The sequence below is a fragment of the Nematolebias whitei genome, chromosome 23 (genome assembly GCF_014905685.2).
Source record: "Nematolebias whitei isolate Nwh7 chromosome 23, NemWhi1, whole genome shotgun sequence".
NCBI lineage: Eukaryota > Metazoa > Chordata > Actinopteri > Cyprinodontiformes > Rivulidae > Nematolebias > Nematolebias whitei.
Genome location: NC_056520.1, coordinates 95,825 through 115,677, shown reverse-complemented (window position 1 = coordinate 115,677; position 19,853 = coordinate 95,825).

The following is a 19,853-nucleotide window of genomic DNA, read 5'->3' as shown; positions in this document are numbered from 1 at the left end:
CAGAGGTGTCCAGTCCTGGTCCTGGAGGGCCACCATCCTGCAGGTTTGAAATGTTTGTGCTCCAACTCAGCTGGTTTGAATCGATGGGTGATCATCATGAGGAGGTGACAGGTGTGTTAGAGCATGGATCCTGTTCATATCAGTGACTTTTTAATCTGGATCTGGGGGAAAAATGATGCAGACGTGTTTTTAGTTTTCTACATCGCCTTACAATTCAGTTTATTTATAACCTAGTCAAAGTCACACGTGGTGGAGCGAAACTGCACATGGTCCCAGTTACAGCCAACAAAAATACAAATTGTAAAGAAAACCAAGATTTAAGATATGAACTCATAAATACACTAAACACTAGTAATACAAAAACTACAGCGAACAACAGCAGCACGAACATGAGTGTGTGTGAGCAGATGAGTACGAATGAGCACAACATGAAAGAAATCAGCAGCATGAGATCAGCAGCATGAGTTAGCTTTTTTTTTGGTAACTTTAATACCATTTTATTTTCACTTGTTCTCAATTTGTACCCCGAGTCTCAATGGGATCAACCTGTGGAAATAAAGGTTGAATGAATAATCTGATTCATTCAGTTCATGTCTTGGATCTTATTACCGTTGTTCTTTACAATTTGTATTTTTGTTGGATGTAACGGACCCATAGTTTCATTCCACCTCATGTACCACATGTGATGCGAGTGACAATAAAGAAGCTTGACCTTGAAGTGATCTGGTTCATTCAGTAAACTAGAACAAAACTATTTTACTCTCCTCCAACATTTTTCAGTCGGGTCATCTGGACAGTTTTTTTTATGTGCTGAAACATTTCGCCTTCGATCCGGAAGGCTTCGTCAGTCACTGATGAACCTGGATTACTGAGCATGGACTTTGTTATTTTACTCTCAAACGGTTTTGTAATTAAAGTGCACGAGTTTTGGATAAAACAGATTTAACAGACTTGAAACTAAATATTGACGAAAACAAACGACGTAAGACCCCGGAAGTGGTTCAAGTAGTCGTGGATCAGTTCCAAGATTCGGATCATTAACCGGGTGAATCAGTAACCGACCAGCTGCAGTCTGGACCCGTTGGACCTGCAGCTGGCTGAAGTTCTGCACCAGGTAAGTCTTCAAGCAGTTACTGAACCTGATCCCACCAGACTCAGTTCAAACCCGACAGCTTTAAACTTTGCTGACATGGTCGTGCTGCTCAACGTTACGGAGGCAGAAGAGCCGAGCGCCTTGAAACCACAAGAAGTGACTTTAGTTTTAGACACTGGATATTTGCGCTCCCAGGATTCAGCGGTGTCTTCCTCTCCTTCAGTCCGATGCAGGCGGTCTGATTTGGGTCAGCTGGGCTCAGGCTGCAGTTCTCGCTTAGGGACCGTTAACAAATTACCCAACGAAAAACTCTTGAAACAAAAATTAATATAATTTATTTACATCAAGTGACCCACTGACACAGAACTAATGTTAAATTACTGTAGTAGACCTGACAGATGAGACACACTTTTATTTCTCATTTTAATGCATTTTCTATAACGTGACATTTTGAAATTGAAACCCAATTATCCATCCATCCATTATCTTTACCCGCTTATTCCATTTTGGGTCACGGGGGTCGCTGGTGCCCATGTCCAGCAATCACTATGCGAGGGGCGGGGTACACCCTGGACAGGTCTCCAGTCCATCACAGGGCCACATGGAGACAAACGAGACAAACAACCATTCACTCTCTCACTCACACCTAGGGACAATTTAGAGTTACCAATCAGCCTAACATGCATGTTTTTGGACTGTGGGAGGAAACTGGAGCACCCGGAGAAAACCCACGCATGCACGGAGAGAACATGCAAACTCCACCCAGAAAGGCCCCTGGACCGGGGTTTGAACCAGGGACCTGCTCGCTGAGAGGCAGCAGCTCTACCAGTTGCGCCACCGTGCTGCCACGAAACCCAATTATATAAAAGTGAAATTTCAAAGCAAATTTATTCAGTTTCAAACCATTAAATTAAGTTTCAATTTAGTGACATTGAGTTTCAAAGATTAAACATTTATTTCTGCAGGTTCTGAGCCTTGAGGACTCATTTACAGAGAGACCTGTTTTAAATGAACAACACAGATGAGGCACAGACAACAGTAGACAATCATATAAGAAGCATAAAAAATGGAAAAAGTAAATAGAAAAAATGAAATAAAAACTAAACAAAAACATCTCCATATTATAAAGCAATGTAGAAAACTAAAAACAGGAACATGTTTGCGTTGGTTTTTCCAGGAACTTGTCAGATGTTTGAAGCCACTTAAAGAGGTCAAAGGTCGAGAGCTTCAGATGTTTTCACAAGATATTCCAGGAAACAGGAGCGGAGGAGGAGAAGGTCCTTTTGTCTAGTTCAGTCCTCACTGAGGGAACACTGCAGGTAACGATGTCCTGAGAACGCACGCTGTAGCTGCACTCACGCAGAGACAAGGTCAAAGTTTCTTTATTTGTCATTTGCACGACATGTGGTGGAACGAAATTGTATACACATAGTCCCAGTTACATCCAAAAAAAGTATAAATTGTAAAGATAAACAGTAATAAGTTCTAAGATATGACTAAGAAATACTCTAAGACAATACGCCGAACAACAGCACGAACATGACTCTGTGTGAGCACGCGCGTACGAATGAACATCGTATAGGACACACCAACATTTTTTCAGTCAGGTCATCTGGACAGTTTCTTTTTTTTGTGCTGAAACGTTTCACCTTCCATCCAGAAGACTTGATCAGTCAAGGAAACACACAACACAAAACTGATTCTTACCCCAACAGTTTACTCCAAAGTGGAGCAAACCAGTTATGTTGGTGCTAAGATGGTGTCTTTGGCATGCCCAATTGCTGGCCCTCTTCCTCGTCAACAGTCATGTCAAACTGGTTCAAAACAACAAAGTCCATGCTCAATAATCCAGGTATACAATCCAACATTTTTTCAGTCAGGTCATCTGGACAGTTTTTTTTTTTTTTGTGCTTAAGCCGTATAGGACAGTGGTTCCCAACCTATTTTCCTCAAAGACCCCTTTCTTTCTTCCTAGCCAGCCCCCAATCCCTCGCTACTCCCTTCCCCAAAAAGACTCATTCAGATTAATATATTTATCAAAGTGATAAAAGAATAAATTAAATAAGTAATAGTTAAATATAGAATAAAGTAAATGATAAAGAAATCAAGTAAATAGTTGCAAACTTTTATTTGTAAAAGGTATAAACTGGTAGCTGTACAACAGAAATAACTACAAAAACTTTGAGAATTACTCAAATAACTTTTCTTTAAAAACTAACAACAGCGTAATCTTGGGGTGCATTCACACCAGCCCTGTTTAGTCCACTTTAATCAAACTCTAGCTCGTTTTCCTAGAAAGTCCGTGTAGGAGCCTAAAGTAAATTTTGTAAAGATTATTTGTATGACTGAAGCTATTTGTTTTATGTGTAGATCTTTGTTGGTTTGGCGTTGGTAACATGTTTATTTAAGTCATGTGTTGTGGGTGGGGCATGTCAGGAGAGAAAGTCCAGACAGACTAGTTGGGGAGTGAAGCCAAAAAGTTTTTTGACCTCCCTAGCTCTTTTTCTGTTTAATTACCAACTCGTGGATAAGTTGTTTTTGCTTACTTTTTTGCTGTACATGTTTCATTTTTAAGTAGGTTTCACTCGATAAGGATTTACATTTTGTCAAAAAAACTGACTTCGCATGGATACTGGACTTGAAACAGACGGACTGGATATATTTTGGATGCAAGAACAAGCTGGAAAGGATGGAGAACAGAAAGCTGTAAGTGACAAGCTTCGGTTCATGGAGAGCTGCTAACAAAGATCACAGCATGATGGGTGTTTCAGCTAATTGCTAACTTGTGAGGACCGGCAGGTGCAGTGGATTAGGCTGCCTCATACCTGTTTTCGGCCTTTACAAATAACGTGTGGACAGATCGCTGATTATGGATGAACAGAATATTGGAAAGCAGACAATTAAAATGACTGAAAAGGCTGTGGAAGAGCACAAAACTAAACAAATCCATGCTCGCAGATGCAAACTATCCCAGCTAACTACAATGAAACAAAAAATTGGGCAGTTAATGGACGGCGATGGAAATGCAGACATGGTAAAAAAAAAACCTACCTCCGTGTTGATTTCAGTAAACTGCAACAGGAGTTTTCTGGCCTAAACATAGGTTTAAAGCAGTACATGACTGAGGAGGAGTTTGTGGAGGATCAAAAGGACTGGTTTGATCCTACAATGGAGACAATCAATACATTTTTCTGGAAATGTGAGGACTGGATGAAAGATTTTGTAAAACGTTCTGAACTGGCTGAAAGGTGCGATCAACAGGTAGCACCTGAAGACAGTAAGTCAGCTGTGTCAAAGTCTATAAGGCGCAGCAGTCGTGGATCACAAAGTGGAAGCGTTTCTTCAACATCTTCATCTGAATAAAGGCAGAAATGGAGCGTGCATCATTAAAGGCTAAGGCTGCAGCTTTGCAAGAAAAGTTGGCAATTGAAAAGGAAGAAGCAGACTGGCAAGCACAGAAAAAATTTAGACAAGCTCAAGAAAAGCTACGAGAAGCAGAAATGGAAGCTGAACAGCAAAGAGTGGAAGCGGCTATAAAAGCTAAAAAGGAGATGCATGCAATACAGACCGCTTTGGCTGAGGCAGATGCAAAAATGGAAGTTTTGCAAAAATATGAAGGCATTCAGGAAGTTAAAAGCATTATAGGAACAGAAGAAAACGGGGATAAAGCAGAGACATATGCCACCTTACCACAACGGCCGCATAGTGCCTTGCCAGCTACCACTGTGGACCGTGCTCTTCAGCCCATTAAACCACTCAGTTCTTCACACACTCTGATCACAAACTTCAATGATAGACCAGTGATGGATAGTCTTTGCAAGGCAGTTTCTCAGCAAGCTGCTGTAACTGAGTACCTTGTAAAGAATCACAAAACATCACTTCTGCCTGAACTCACAATTCCAACATTCAAAGGAGACCCACTGGAGTACAAATCCTTCATCAGAGCTATCGAGCATGGAATTGAAGGTCGTACCGACAGTGATTCAGATCGTCTTCAGTTTTTGCTGCAGTACACAGCTGGACAACCACATGAACTAGTAAAAAGCTGCCTCCACATGGAACCTTCAATGGGTTATGCTCATGCTAAGCAGATGTTGAAGGACTTCTTTGGTGATGATTACAAAATAGCTGAAGCATTTATAAGTGAAATATTGAGCTGGCAGACAATCAAGCCAGAAGATGGCGCTGTTCTACAATCATTTGCATTATTTTTGACAGGCTGCTCCAATGCCATGGCAGATATTAGTTACATGGAAGACTTGGACAACACAACTAACATTAAGACTCTAATTAACAAGCTTCCATACAAGCTCAGAGAAACATGGAGAAAGAAGGCTTGCGACTTGCAAGAAAACACAAAGAAAAGAGTAAAGTTTAAAGACTTTGTTGACTTTGTAAATAAGCAAGTTAAGTATATGCTTCACCCACTGTATGGAAATATTAAGGATTCAGCAAATGCAAAGGAACCTGCAAAACAGAAATTAACGGAGCAACGTTCACAAACAGTTCAACCAAAAATGGTGTTCACAACAACTGTCTTTCACCCCAAAAGTGAATATAGAGATGATACAGACAGCTGCAAGCAGGAAAGACAACAAACACAGACACCCCACCTAGACCCAAAGAGCAAACCTTGTAGTTTCTGTAAAGGAGAGCAACACACTCTTTCGTCCTGCAGAAAACTAAAGGGTAAAACACATACAGAGAAGATAAACTTTTTGAAAAGTAAAGGACTATGCTTTGGCTGCCTAAAACATGGTCATATGAGCAACAGCTGCAAGGAGAAGGCTCAGTGTCAAGAATGTTCACGACTGCATCCTACACTGCTACACATTACTCCTAAAGATTCAGGACAAAAAACAACAAGAGACAGTTGTGAAAGACAAACAATATCAAGCGCTCTTGTCCAAATGAGTCAAAGTTTTGGAGTCACTGGGGCCGGTAAGAAAGACTGTGTTCTGTCACTTATACCAGTACGTGTTAAGTCACAAAAAGGAACTGAAGAAGTAACTACCTATGCTTTTTTGGATCCAGGTAGTTCTGCCACTTTTGCCACGAAGTCGCTCATTAACCAGCTATGTATGACGGGGCGTAATACCAGTATTTTACTGCGCACAATGGGAAAAGAAGCTCTTGTGAACACTTCTGTTGTTGGTGGACTTGAAATCGGTAGCCTGGATGGCAATCAGTACATACAGCTTCCAGAAGTATTTTCACAGGAAACTATTCCTGTGGCCAAAGAGAATATTCCCTGTCAGGAAGATGTTGACATCTGGCCACACCTGAAGGATGTAAAGCAGGTGTGCCCAACCAGTCGCTCGCGGGCGACTGGTCGCCCGCGAAGCGAAGCCTTGACTTGTATTCTCACAGGCATAGTCTCGCGAGTTTTGGGTGCGAGCTGGTTCCCAGTCGCCCGCGAAGCGAAGCCTTGACTTGTATTCTCACAGACATAGTCTCGCGAGTTTTGGGTGCGGTGACACAGTGCTCTCCCGAGACTTTAGGCTCAGTAGTTAATGTCGGTGCGCAGAAAACATGGATGGAAAACTAGCGAACAAGCAAACGAAAACTTATTATTTTCACACAGAGTGGGAGGAGGAGTATTTTTTTGTTTATTCTAATTCGAAGTCCATTTGCCTCATCTGTAATTCGAGCGTTGCCTTACCCAAAAAGTGTAACTTGGAGCGGCATTTCAAGACGATGCACAAACGGTTTGAGACAGATTTCCCTCTTAAAAGTTCTTTACGGACTCAGAAAGTGCGGGAGCTAAAAAACAAGCTTGCAGCCCAGCAATCAGTCTTCACTCGCCCCAGCACAAAAGGTAAAGCTGCTACGATAGCTTCCTACCGTGTTAGCCGCATCCTGGCTCAACATAAGAAGTCTTTCAGCGATGGACAAGTTATGAAAGAAGCGTTTATTGAGGCTGCAGATGCGCTTTTTCATGATTTTAAAAATAAAAGTGAGATCATAGCTGCTATTAAAGACGTGCAGTTGTCCAGACAAACAGTGACACGGCGATGTGAGGGAATGGCTGTGGATGTGGAGGAGCAGCTAAAAAAGGACGTGGAAGAATGTGAGTGTTTCTCTCTTCAGTTTGATGAGTCGACAGACATGGTGGATGTAGCCCAGCTGTGTGTTTTTATCAGAATGGCCTTTGCAGACATGAGTGCAAAAGAGGAGCTGCTCACCATCTTGCCTTTGAAGGGACATACAAGAGGAGAAGATATTTTTTAATGTGTTTATGGAGTTTGTTAATAAAAGCAACTTGCCCCTCTTTAAACTAATTTCTATAACAACTGATGGCGCTCCAGCAATGACTGGTCACACCAGTGGATTTGTTGCACTCTGCAAGCAGAATGATGCTTTCCCAGACATTTTGCACTATCACTGCATCATCCACCAACAGGCCCTGTGTGGGAAGATTTTAAACATGAAGGAAGTGATGGATGTTGCCATGAAAACTGTGTGCTCTATAAGGGCCAGGAGTCTGCAGAGGAGGTTGTTCCGGGCTCACTTGGAGGAGGCAGGAGCAGACCACACAGACCTGCTGCTGCACATGGACGTCAGGTGGCTAAGCAGAGGTAAATTTCTGGACAGATTCAGTGAGCTGTTGCCTGAGATCAGGGATTTTCTGAAGCTGTCAGATCATGGTGAACATTCAAAACTAGAGGACACCCAGTGGCTTTTGGATTTAGCCTTCCTCACAGATCTCACCAGCCTGCTCAATGAACTGAATTTGGAGCTTCAGGGAAAGGACAAAAACATAATCCACATGATCAGTTCTGTGAGCACCTTCAAAAGCAGGCTGCAACTGCTCACAAGTCGGCTGCAACGCAGGGACCTGCGAAACTTCCCGCACATGGAGGCAGAGCTACAGCGCCAAGGGAAAGAAGTCCCACAACTGGACAGTGCACACTATTCTAAGCAGGTTCAGAGCATCTCAGCAGAATTTGAGAGTTGATTTACTGACTTTTCCTCCATCGAGCCTGTTACCAGCTACATGTGTTATCCTTTTGGAAATGTTGATGTGGATGACATTGTGTCCAAATTGGTGTCCGTGTTTCAGCTGGACATCTCTGGTGTTGAAAATGAGGTGTTGAGTCTGCAAAATGACATTGGGATCAAATCCAGAGCATCACCTGGCGTGGATGGAGAGTTCTGGAGTCTGCTGTCAGAAGAAAAGTATCCTAACATCCGAAGATGTGCTTTGAAATTAACAGCACTTTTTGGATCTACCTACCTGTGTGAGTCTGCTTTTTCACACATGAAAATCATCAAGTCCAAAAACAGATCCACAATGAATGATGATCATCTGGAGACCTGCCTGCGCCTCGCAACCACCTCATACTGCCCATCTTATGAGACCCTGGCCTCCTCCTCTCAGTGTCAGAAGTCCCACTAAGGTAGAGACACATTTATTTTATACAGCTTGCATAAAAAGTTGTCTCCTATAGACACATCACGTTCTGTTTTATTTACTTTAAAGAAGTGAGGAGTAGGGATTGATGAAAAATTATGTTTGTTGATAATGAGACTGGACGAGTAGCTCTCGGCAAATTGCCGACTTCAAAAGTAGCTCTTGGTTCAAAAAAGGTTGGGCACCCCTGATGTAAAGCTTCCTACAATAAAAGCTGAAGTTGGCTTGCTTATTGGAGCAAATGTTCCCAAGGCAATGGAACCACTACAGATAATCAACAGTGTCGGAAATGGACCATACAGTGTGAGGACCAGACTAGGATGGACAATAAATAGACCACTCAGAGGTGGAAGTGCTTCAATGGACAAAAACAAACTGACAGAAGTGACTGCTAACAGAATCTCTGTTACCAGGTTAGAAGAACTTTGGCAACTGCAGTTCAAACAGGATTATCCTGACATGGGACAAAATGAAGACACTGAAATGTCTAAAGAAGATCACAAGTTCATTGAGATGGTGTCTCAGTCCTCGAAGCTTATTGATGGTCATTATACCATTTGTCTTCCCAAAAGAAACAAGACCCTGTCTTTGCCAAACAATCGGTTTATTGAAGAACAATAGAAAACCTTTTCCTTAAGTTGAATGCATAAAGATGTTAAGTTTTATAAAGAATATGTCACTTTCATGGAAAGTCTTCTTCAAAAAAGATATGCTATGAAACTTCATAGAGCTGAATGCGAGTCTGCAGATGGAAAAATCTGGTATCTGCCTCACCATGGAGTCAGACATCCAGTAAAACAAAAGCTGCATGTTGTTTTTGACTGTGCAGCAAGTTTTCAGGTGACATCACTAAACCAACAGCTTCTTCAAGGACCAGACTTAACGAGCTCTCTTTTAGGGGTTCTCACGTGCTTTCGACAGGAAGAAGTGGCAGTTATTGCTGACATTGAAGCCATGTTCTACCAAGTTAGAGTCAGCAATGAGGACACATACCTGCTCAGGTTTCTCTGGTGGCCTGATGGGAATTATGAGCAGGAGGTCATAAAACACAAGATGTTGGTTCACATATTTGGAGTCGCCTCATCACTAAGCATTGCAACATTTGCACTTCAGAAATGTGCAACAGATTTTGAAGAAGAGTTTGGTCAAAAAGCAGCTAAAACAGTCAGGAAAATTTTTTATGTAGATGACTGTCTTAAATCCACTGTTGATGAAGACACCGCAGTCTCTCTTTTCAATGATTTGAGATGCATGCTGGAAAAGGGTGGATTTAAACTAACCAAATGGTCTAGCAACAGCAAGAAATTGCTGTGCTCTATTCCTGAAGAGGAAAAGGCTACAGGTTTTCAGGATTTGGACTTAAATAAGGACAACTTGCCAATGGAGAGGGCATTAGGAATCCAATGGTGTGCTGAAATGGATCAGTTTAAATTCAAAATCAGCATAAAAAAAGAAACCACACACAAGAAGAGGTCTGCTGTCCCTGGTTAGTTCAGTCTTTCATCCTTTGGGATTCATTGCTCCTGTGGTACAGCTTGCCAAAAGGATCCTGCAGAATCTGTGTCGAGAAAAATATGGATGGGATGAAAATCTCCCAGAAAACATTGTAAAAAACTTTATACAATGGGCTGAAAGTCTGCAACTTCTTAAATATTTTGGAGTTTCCAAATGTGTTAAAGCAAAACAGTTTGGTGCTTCAGTCTTTGCACAGCTGCATCACTTTGCTGATGCAAGCAAGGATGGCTACGGAACAGCAAGTTATCTGCTCTTGCGTAATGATAAAGGAGATGCTAAATGTACTCTGATGATGGCAAAAGCAAGAATTGCACCAATTAAGACCCCAACTATGCCAAGAATGGAACTGACTGCAGCCACAGTGGCAGTTAAAATGGACAAACTTCTCAGGAAAGAACTAGAGTTGGAGCTTAATGACTCTGTGTTTTGGACAGATAGCACTGCTGTGCTAAAGTACTTAAACAGTGAAAGTGCAAGACTCAAGATGTTTGTTGCTAACAGAGTCTTAAAAATCCTGGAAAAACACTGAACATCACAATGGAGGTATGTCAAATACCACTCTTTACCCAGCTGATCACGTCTCCAGAGGACAGAGTGTTGAAGTGTTTTTGAAATCCAAAAACTGGCTATCAGGACCAGAATTTTTATGCAGCCCTCAAGATCAGTGGCCCAAGAATCCAGATCCTATGATGGTTGACTTTGACGACCCCGAGATCAAGAGAATCACTTCAGCACATGTGACTTTGGTTCAAGTACAACAGGATGCAACAGATCAGCTGATGAAACATTTCTCTTCCTGGATGAAGTTACAATGTGCTGTTGCATGGTTTCTGAAATTGAAAGATCTTCTCAGAGAGCTCACAGCTAGCCATAAACAACTAAGTGGCTAGTTGGTTCAACAGGTTGGTTCTACAGGTTGGTTCAACAGGTTGGTTCTACAGGTTGACTCGAATGCATAGTGCAGTGTGAATGCAAACGCACCAGCTCAAATGTAACAGGCTGATTCAACATCAGTGAATATTCCTCAAGACAAGTCTAATGGGGTTTGACCCCTCCTTGGCCTGCCACCTTACCGTGGTGGAGGGGTTTGAGTGTCCCAATGACCCTAGGAGCTATGCTGTTAGGGGCTTCACGCTCCTAGTAGGGTCACCCAAGGCAGACAGGTCCTAGACGAGGGACCAGACAAAGTGAAGCCCAAACACTCCTATGATAAGAAAAGTACATGGACTCAATGTTCCCTCGCCCGGACGTAGGTCACCAGGGCCCCACTCTGGAGCCAGGCCTGGAGGTGGGGCACGCTGGCGAACACCTGATGGCCAGGCTTTTACCCGGGCAGAGCCTGAAGAGGAGATGTGGGTCCCCCTTCCCATGGGCTCACCACCTGTGGGAGGGGCCAAAGGGGTCAGGTGCAATGTGGGATGGGTGGTGGCCGAGGGCAGGGACCTTGGCGATCTGATACTTGGCTACAGAAGCTGGCTATTGGGATGTGGAATGTCACCTCACTGGTGGGGAAAGAGCCTGAGCTGGTGTGTGAGGTTGAGAGGTTCTGGCTAGAAATAGTTGGACTCACCTCTACGCATGACTCTTGCTCTGGAACCTGTTTCCTTGAGAGGGGTTGGACGCTCTTCCACTCTGGAGTTGCTCCGGGTGAGAGGCGCCGAGCAGGAGTGGGCATACTTATTGCCCCCCATCTTGGTGCCTGTGTGTTGGGGTTCACCCCGGTGAATGAGAGGGTAGCCTTCTTCTGCCTACGTGTGGGGGGACAGGTTCTAACTGTCGTTTGTGCTTATGCACCAAACAGCAGCCCAGATTACCCACCCTTTTTGGAGTCCTTGGAAGGGGTACTGGAGAGTGCACCTCCTGGGGACTCCCTTGTTCTGCTGGGGTACTTCAATGCTCACGTGGACAATGACAGTGAGACCTGGAGGAGTGTGGTTGTGTGGAACGCCCCCCTGATCTGAACCCGAGTGGTGTTCTGTTGTTGGACTTCTGTGCTTGTCATGAATTGTCATGGCCTGTGAGACCTTGGAAGCAGCTGTTGGATACCAGCAGTCCAAGCGGCATGCAGCTCGGGTGGTCGCTGAGGCAAAAACTCGGGCATGGGAGGAGTTCAGAGATGCCATGGAGAATGACTTCTGCACGGCTTTGAGGTGATTCTGGTCTACCTTCCAGCATCTCAGGGTGGGAAAGCGGTACACCACCAACACTGTTTATAGTGGGGGTGGTGTGCTGCTGACGTCAACTCAGGATGTCGTGGGTCAGTGGGCAGAATACTTGGAAGACTTTCTGAATCCCACCGGCGCGTCTTTCACTGAGGAAGCGGAGTCTGGGGACTTTGTGTCGGGCCCTCTAATCTCTGCTGCTGAGGTCACTGAGGTGGTTAAAAAGCTCCTCAGTGGTAGGGCTCCAGGGGTGGATGAGATTCGCCTGGAGTTCCTTTAAGGCTCTGGATGTTGTAGGGTTGTGTTGGCTTACACAACTCTGTAATATTGCGTGGACATCGGGGAAAGTTCCCTGGATTGGCAGACCGGGGTATTGTTCCCCCTATATAGATATAGAGCCTGGTCCGCATTGCCGGCAGTAAGTCTGGCTCATTCCCAGTGAGAGTTGGACTTTCTTCCAAATCCGAGGCCATGGTCTTGAGCCAGAAAAGGGTAGAGTGCCCTCTCCGGGTCGGGGAGGAGGTCCTGTCCCAAGTGGAGGAGTTCAAGTATCTTGGGGTCTTGTTCATGAATGAGGGAATAATGGAGCGTGAGATTGATAGGTGGATCCCTACTTAAGCTGCTACCCCATGACCCGACCCTGGATAAGCGGAAGAAAATGAATGGATGGATGGACAAGTGTAAATGAGGCTGTGTGTGTGGCCTGCACGTGCCTGTATAACCTCCCAACAACACCTGGGCATGCTCCTTATGAGACAACGGATGTTCTCCTGAGGGATCTCTTCCCAGACCAACGCCAATCGTCCTACATGGTGTTGGGCTGTAAGCACAGGCCCTATATGTGGATGTCAGGCCCTCATACCACCCTCATGGAGTCTGTTTCTGACGGTTTGAGTGGAAACATGCACATTAGTGGCCTGCTGGAGGTCATTTTGTAGGGCCCTGGCAGTGGACCTCCTGTTCCTCCTTGCACAAAGGACGAGGTATAGGTCCTGCTGCTGGGTTGTAGCCCTCCTACGGCCCCTCCATGTCTCCTGGTGTACTGGCCTGTCTCCTGGTACCCATTTGATGCTCTGGACACTGTGCTGGGAGACACAGCAAATCTTCTTGCCACCGCTCACATTGATGTTCCATCTTGAATTAGTTGCACTACTTGAACAACTTCAGTGGGCTGTAAAAACACCTCATGATGCCTCTATGTGTGACAGCACTGACAAAATAAAAAAAGTGACAAAGTTTAACCAGAAAGGATGAGAACAGAGAAATGACCTGTGGTCACCACCTGCAGAATCACTCTTTTATAGGGGTTGTCTTGCTAATTGCCTCTCATTCAACCTGTTGTGTGTTCCACTTGCACAGCAGCAGGTGACATTGATTCACAATAAGTGTTACTACCCAACTGGTTACATTGATTCCACAAAGGTGTGACTGATTTGGAGTTACATTGTTTTTTTAGGTGCTCCCTTTATTTCTTTGAGCAGTGTATTTTACTTTATTTGTAAAACATACTAAATTATCCTGATGCATGCTCAATAATCCAGGTAGAAAAATCTAAAAAAGTTAAATCTGGTCCTCTGGACATTAAAAAAAACAAAAAACAAAGCAAAACAACCAAAAAAATGTAGAAACGTTTCGTCTCTCATCCGAGAGACTTCCTCAGTCTGAGGTGCTGTATTCAGCTCAGTCTCTTAAATAGCACATTCTCAGAGTGGATCAACCAGTTTGCTGCTGACAACCAAAACCAGCTGCTCACATGGTCAAGAAGGACCATCAGCCTAACAATGGATCATTAGCACACTGATGGCTGTTTACTATTCACAGGGGGTTGAGTGATACTAGCAATCACAGCATTGTAAGAGGGGGACAGTTGAACACGGAGGCTCCACCCCTGTTTAATGATGGACGGTTTCTTTTCACAAAGATGGCCTCCTTTACTCCTCTCTCAAACCATTGTTCCTCTCAGTCCAGGATGTGGACATCTTCATCCCTGAAAGAGTGACCTCTGGCCTGGAGATGAGTGTAGACCGCAGAGTCCTGGCCTGATGATGTTGATCTTCTGTGCTGGTCCATCCTTTTGGCCAGTGGCTGTTTAGTTTCCCCGATGTAAGACTGATCACAGTCCTCCTGACACTGAACAGCATACACAATATTACTCTGTTTGTGCCGGGGGACTAGATCTTTGGGATGAACCAGTCTTTGCCGTAATGTATTTTGGGGTTTAAAAGCCACTGGGACGTTATGTTTAGAAAATAAACGTCTCAGTTTCTCTGATACTCCCTCAACATATGGAATGACCACTGGTCTGGGTTCCTCCTTTTCACCTGTTGGCTGACTGGAGTCCTGTTTGGGTTTCTTCTCTGCTTTCAGGAAGGCCCAGTTAGGATATCCACATTGCTCTAGAGCCTGTCTTGTGTGGGATTTCTACTTCTGCCTGGCTCCTGAGCTAGTGGGGATGCTGTTTGCTCTGTGATACAGAGTCCCGATGATTCCTAACTTGTGCTCCAAAGGGTGATGGGAGTCAAACTGCAAATACTGTCCTTTAGATTCACGTGGTTAAAGTCTCCGGCTACAACGTAAAGAGCCTCGGGGTGTTTGCTCTACAGCGAGCTGATGATATCATGAAGCTCCTGCAGTGATTTATTAGCATTAGCGTCCGGAGGAATGTAAACAACAGAGAAGAAAGTCACCGTGAACTCGCGGGGTAGATAATATGGCCGACATTTCACTGTTATTTGCTCCAAAGCCTTCGAGCATGAGCTATTTACAACAGTACAGTTCGTGCACCAACTTTTACTCACGTAAATGCACACTCCGCCTCCCCATGATTTCCCCGTTAGCTCGCTACAGCGGTCCGCTCGAAAAAAAAGTTTGTCATCCAGCTGGAAGACTGTGTCCGGCGTTTCGCTTGTAATCCACGTTTCCGTGAGGCAAAGCACCGCACACTTCTTCATCTCTTATGAGGCGCTCGCTCTCAGATGAAGTAAATCCATCTTGTTGTCCAACGAGCGGACGTTCGACAGAAAGAGAGACGGCATGGGGAGTTTACCGGCTTTAGTGTTAGCTCGTAGCCTCACCATAACCCCCGCCCGGCATCCTCTCCTCTTAAACCGGGAGCAGCACTTCATCTCCTGCCCGCTGGAACGCCTCTGCTGCAGCTTCCAGGTAGATGACTTTAAGATCTGCATTCTGCCGAGTGTAGTTTTGAGTTTGTTGCTGATTTCTGCTATATTTCGTGGCAAATCCGCTCCTATTCTCATCAGTTCGGTTCGGCTATAATTCATACGCATAAATCGCGCGGAGTCAGGCACAGAGTCAATATCAAAACTTCTAAAAACTGGGATGGTACCAGGAGCCTGTGAAGCTGCAATTGCTCTGAGCGTGGCCATCTTGGCATATTTAGGATTAGGGTTAGGGTTACCTAACCCTTTTCTATCTTTTTCAATGGCTCCTCTTCCTCTACAGCTCCTCTTCTGTGTGGGGTGCCCCAGGGTTCCATTTTGGGCCCTCTGCTCTTCTCCTTGTACATGTTGCCACTTGGATCTATTATAAGCTACCACAATGTCAAATTTTATTTTTATGCAGATGATTTGCAAATCCATTTACCATTAAGGCCAGGATCTAGTTACCAATGCTTTCTCTCTTTGACTGAATCTTTGCAATCAAACATTGGCTAAACAAGAACTTCCTGTTTTTAAATGACAGTAAAACAGAATTTATTTTATTTGGTGACAAAGATGTAACTGGCCTGGGAAATTTGAATATTCAGTGACTGAGTGAGAAACTTTGGGGTGACCTTTTATAAGGCTTTACACTTGGACAAACATGTCACCTCTGTTGTCCGGTCTGGATTTTTTTATTTATGCCTTTTAAAAAGGTCAAACCCTTTTTGAACCGTTGCAACTTGGAGAAGGTTGTTCATGCTTTTATCAGTTCTAGGCTCGATTATTGTAACGCTCTGTATGTCGGTGTACCTCAGTCATCACTGAGCTGCCTCCAGCTTATTCAAAATGCAGCAGCTTGCCTTTTAACCAACACTCCTAGATGGGACTACATCACACCTGTTTCACTCCCACTACATTGGCTTCCTGTCCATTTTAGAATAGATTTTAAACTTTTATTATTTGTTTTTAAAGCTCTGAATGGCCTCACTCCTCCTTATAGAACAGAGTTGTTAAGTTTCCCCGCCCGCTCCAGGTCTCTGAGGTCAAACAGCTCATGCTCTCTGTTCCAAGGACAAAATATAAATGCTGGGGTGACCATGCCTTTTCTCCAGCCGCACGTCGACTCTGGAATAAACTCCCTCTTGATCTACGCCAGATTACTGAATTTGTCCCTTTTAAATCAAAGCTTAATTGTATTATTTGATTTTTCGTCTAAATATGAGCAAGTTTTAATTATTGGAGATTTTTAATATTCATGTGTGTTGCACTGGAAAGCCGCTGGTGAAGGATTTCTTAGATGTAGTGGATGCTTTTGGTCTCACTCAGTCAGTGAAGGGTTCAACCCATGAATGTACGCACACCCTGGACCTTGTTTTATCTTATGGTTTATCTATTTGTAACTTGGAAATGGGTGATGCATTGTTTTCAGACCACATGCCTGTTTTATGTGATTTTATTCCTGTTTCTAAACCTGTTAAGTCCTGTGCGCCTGCTCGACACTGCTGTGTTTTTAACTCATCCTCTGCTGCCCATTTCTCCACTGTCTTTAATCATTTAGATTCACAGCTCTCTGTGTCTCAGTACTGAGAAGCTTTCCTTATATTTTGATTATTTATGCCATTCTGTTTTGAATGATGTAGCCCCGATTTAAACCAAGTGATCAAAGCCAAGATCGGACTCATGGTTGAGTGACCATACCCGTGCCATTAAACAGGAATGCAGGAGAAATGAACGCAAGTGGAAAACGGACAAACTCTAAGTCTCTCTTGATATACTGAGAGAGAGTTGGCGTCGCTATCAATGAGCTGTGAAAACAGCCAGAGCAAAATATTTATCTGATATTATTACTGCTAACTCTCACAACCACCGTGTTCTTTATAATACAATCAACACTGTCCTCAATGCACATGAACCGGTCCCTCTTGAAGCATCCAGAGAACTTTGTGATAAGTTTATGCATTTTTTTCTTGGACAAGGTTATTACTAGGGCTTGTATCTCTTTTCCATCCCATGACTCTTCCATCCCAGTCCCCTGTCCTGCTGTTTTTGATCATTTGGAGCCTATTTCCCTCTCCTATCTAAAGAAACTGGTCACCAGTATGAAATCATCGGGTTCCCTCCTTGATGTTGTTCCTCCATTTTTCTTAAGGAGGTATTTTCTACTGTTGGGTCCTTTATCCTAAATGTGATCAACAGCAGTTTGATGTTTAGTGTGGTACCAAGCAATTTTAGACATGCTGTGGTGCAGCCATTGTTGAAAAAACCTGGCCTTGATCCATCCTTTTTCTCAAACTTTAGGCCAATCTCCAAGTTACTATTTATATTCAAAATTTTGAAAAAAAGTTGTTTACACCCAGCTGAAGGCCTTTTTAAATGAATTTAAAATGTTGGAAGTCTTCCAGTCTGATTTCAAAATGTACTACAACACTGAATATACTATTTTAAGGGTTTTTAATGACATATTTTTAGCACTGGATTTTGGAAACTGTGTTTTACTTGTGCCTTTAGATTTAACCGCTGCTTTCGACACAGTTGACCATGACATTCTCATCTCCAGACTGGAGCAGTGGGTGGGCATCACTGGCTCAGCTCTGCAGTGGTTTAGGTCCTACCTTTCTGACAGAAGTTTCAGTGTGATGATGGATAATTTTACCTCTGCTTCTGCTGCCCTCCCCTGGGGGGTACCCCAGGGCTCTATTCTTGATCCTCTCCTGTTTTCACTTTATCTTCTACCACTGGGTTCTATTTTCAGAAAGTATGGTGTGCAGTTTCATTTATATGCAGATGACTGTCAAGTCTATTTCCCTTTGAAACATAATGGCTCCACTCAGTCTCTCCTGGACTGTCTTGATGACATTAGAGGATGAATGACACTTATTTTCCTCCATTTTAATGAAAAAAAAAAGTCTGAGGTTATGGTCTTTAAATGCAGTGGTCCTAGCAGTTTCCCCACATTTGATTTTTCCTCTTTGGCCCCATGTGAAAAATCCATTGTGACAAATTTAGGAGTGAAAATGGACTCCTGCCTGAAACTTGACTGCCATGTCAACAATGTGGTTAAGTCCTCTTTCTTTCAGCTGATGCGCCTGTCAAAAATCAAGCCCCTCCTTTCTAGACACCACTTAAGAGACCGTAATCCACGCCTGGATTATTGTAATTCTCTCTTGATAGGAGTTAGCCAGGCCTCACTCTCACAGTTACAGCTGGTACAAAATGCTGCTGCACGATTTTTGACTGGTACAGGCAGGCGTGAGCACATCACTCCTGTTCTGATGTCTCTTCACTTGCTTCCTGTCCAGTTTCAAATCCATTTTAAAGTTCTATTGTTTGTTTTTAAGTCTTTGAACGGTCTTAGTTCCTCTTATTTGTCTGAACTGCTTCACCTTTACATGCCATCACTTGCTCTTAGATCCTCTGACCAGATGCTTTTAGCAGCCCCAAGAACCTTTTATAAATCCAGAAGAAGCAGAGCCTTTTCAGCTCTGGCCCCTAAATTGTGGAATGAGCTGCAGCTGGAGGTCAGTGTAGTATGTCATATGCTGGATATTTTCATACTTTTTACGAGTTCCTCATCTTTCTGACTGTGTAAATGTCGTGCATTGAATTTAACAGAAATGTAACGAGAGACGTTATTATCTTTGACCCATCAAAATGAATGCGGTCATTTATTTTCAGAATCAAAGTTTAACATCAAACATTTACATTAATTTGGCAAAATATGAAAATAATAACAGACAAGTTTCACAAATAATGGACTTCAATCACACGGCGGTGATTGAGGACTTTGCTTCAGATATCTCTAAGATATCTGTCAAATTAATTTAGGAGAAAGGAGAGTTTAAGATGGAAATGGAGATTTATCTTACAGAGAGATTTGTGAGGGAATTAATCTGTTTGACCAGAAACGTGCACGCTCCTTCAGATCTCAGCTTGCGACGGTACGCTTGGTCGAAGTGGACTGTTACCTGGTTGATGATAGGTCAGCGTCGGTATAGGATCCTCCTTTGACTCTTTCAGCGTCTCCGTTGAGAGCAGCTGAAATCCTTCGAGAGTCGTGCGAGGTTATTCAAACAGAAGTTATAATCCCAAAACGTCTCTGGATCATCCTGAATGCGTTTGCATCCAAGAACTCTGAACTCCTTTCATCTCCTTAGCACTCTCTATCAGACTTCCGACATCAGACTCTGTGCACTCTGTGTGGAACTCTGTGTGCAGAACCGGGAAGTTGCCACATTTTAAATGAGTTGACTTCCGGGTCAATTTAGAGCTTTCTGATTCGTGGATGGACCAGAATAGAGGTGTGGTTTGTGACGTAAGATGTCATCAAAAGTCAAGGGCAGAGAATGAGATTGCTTAACAGACAGAAAAGATTATTGGAGAAACACCAGACTTCGTGGAGTCAAACTCCTATTATCTTCTGAAAAAGTTTAAACATGACATTTCTTCTCAGTAAACATTTTAGTTGACCGAGACTCGACCTTTAACATACTTACAAAACTTGCTCATTG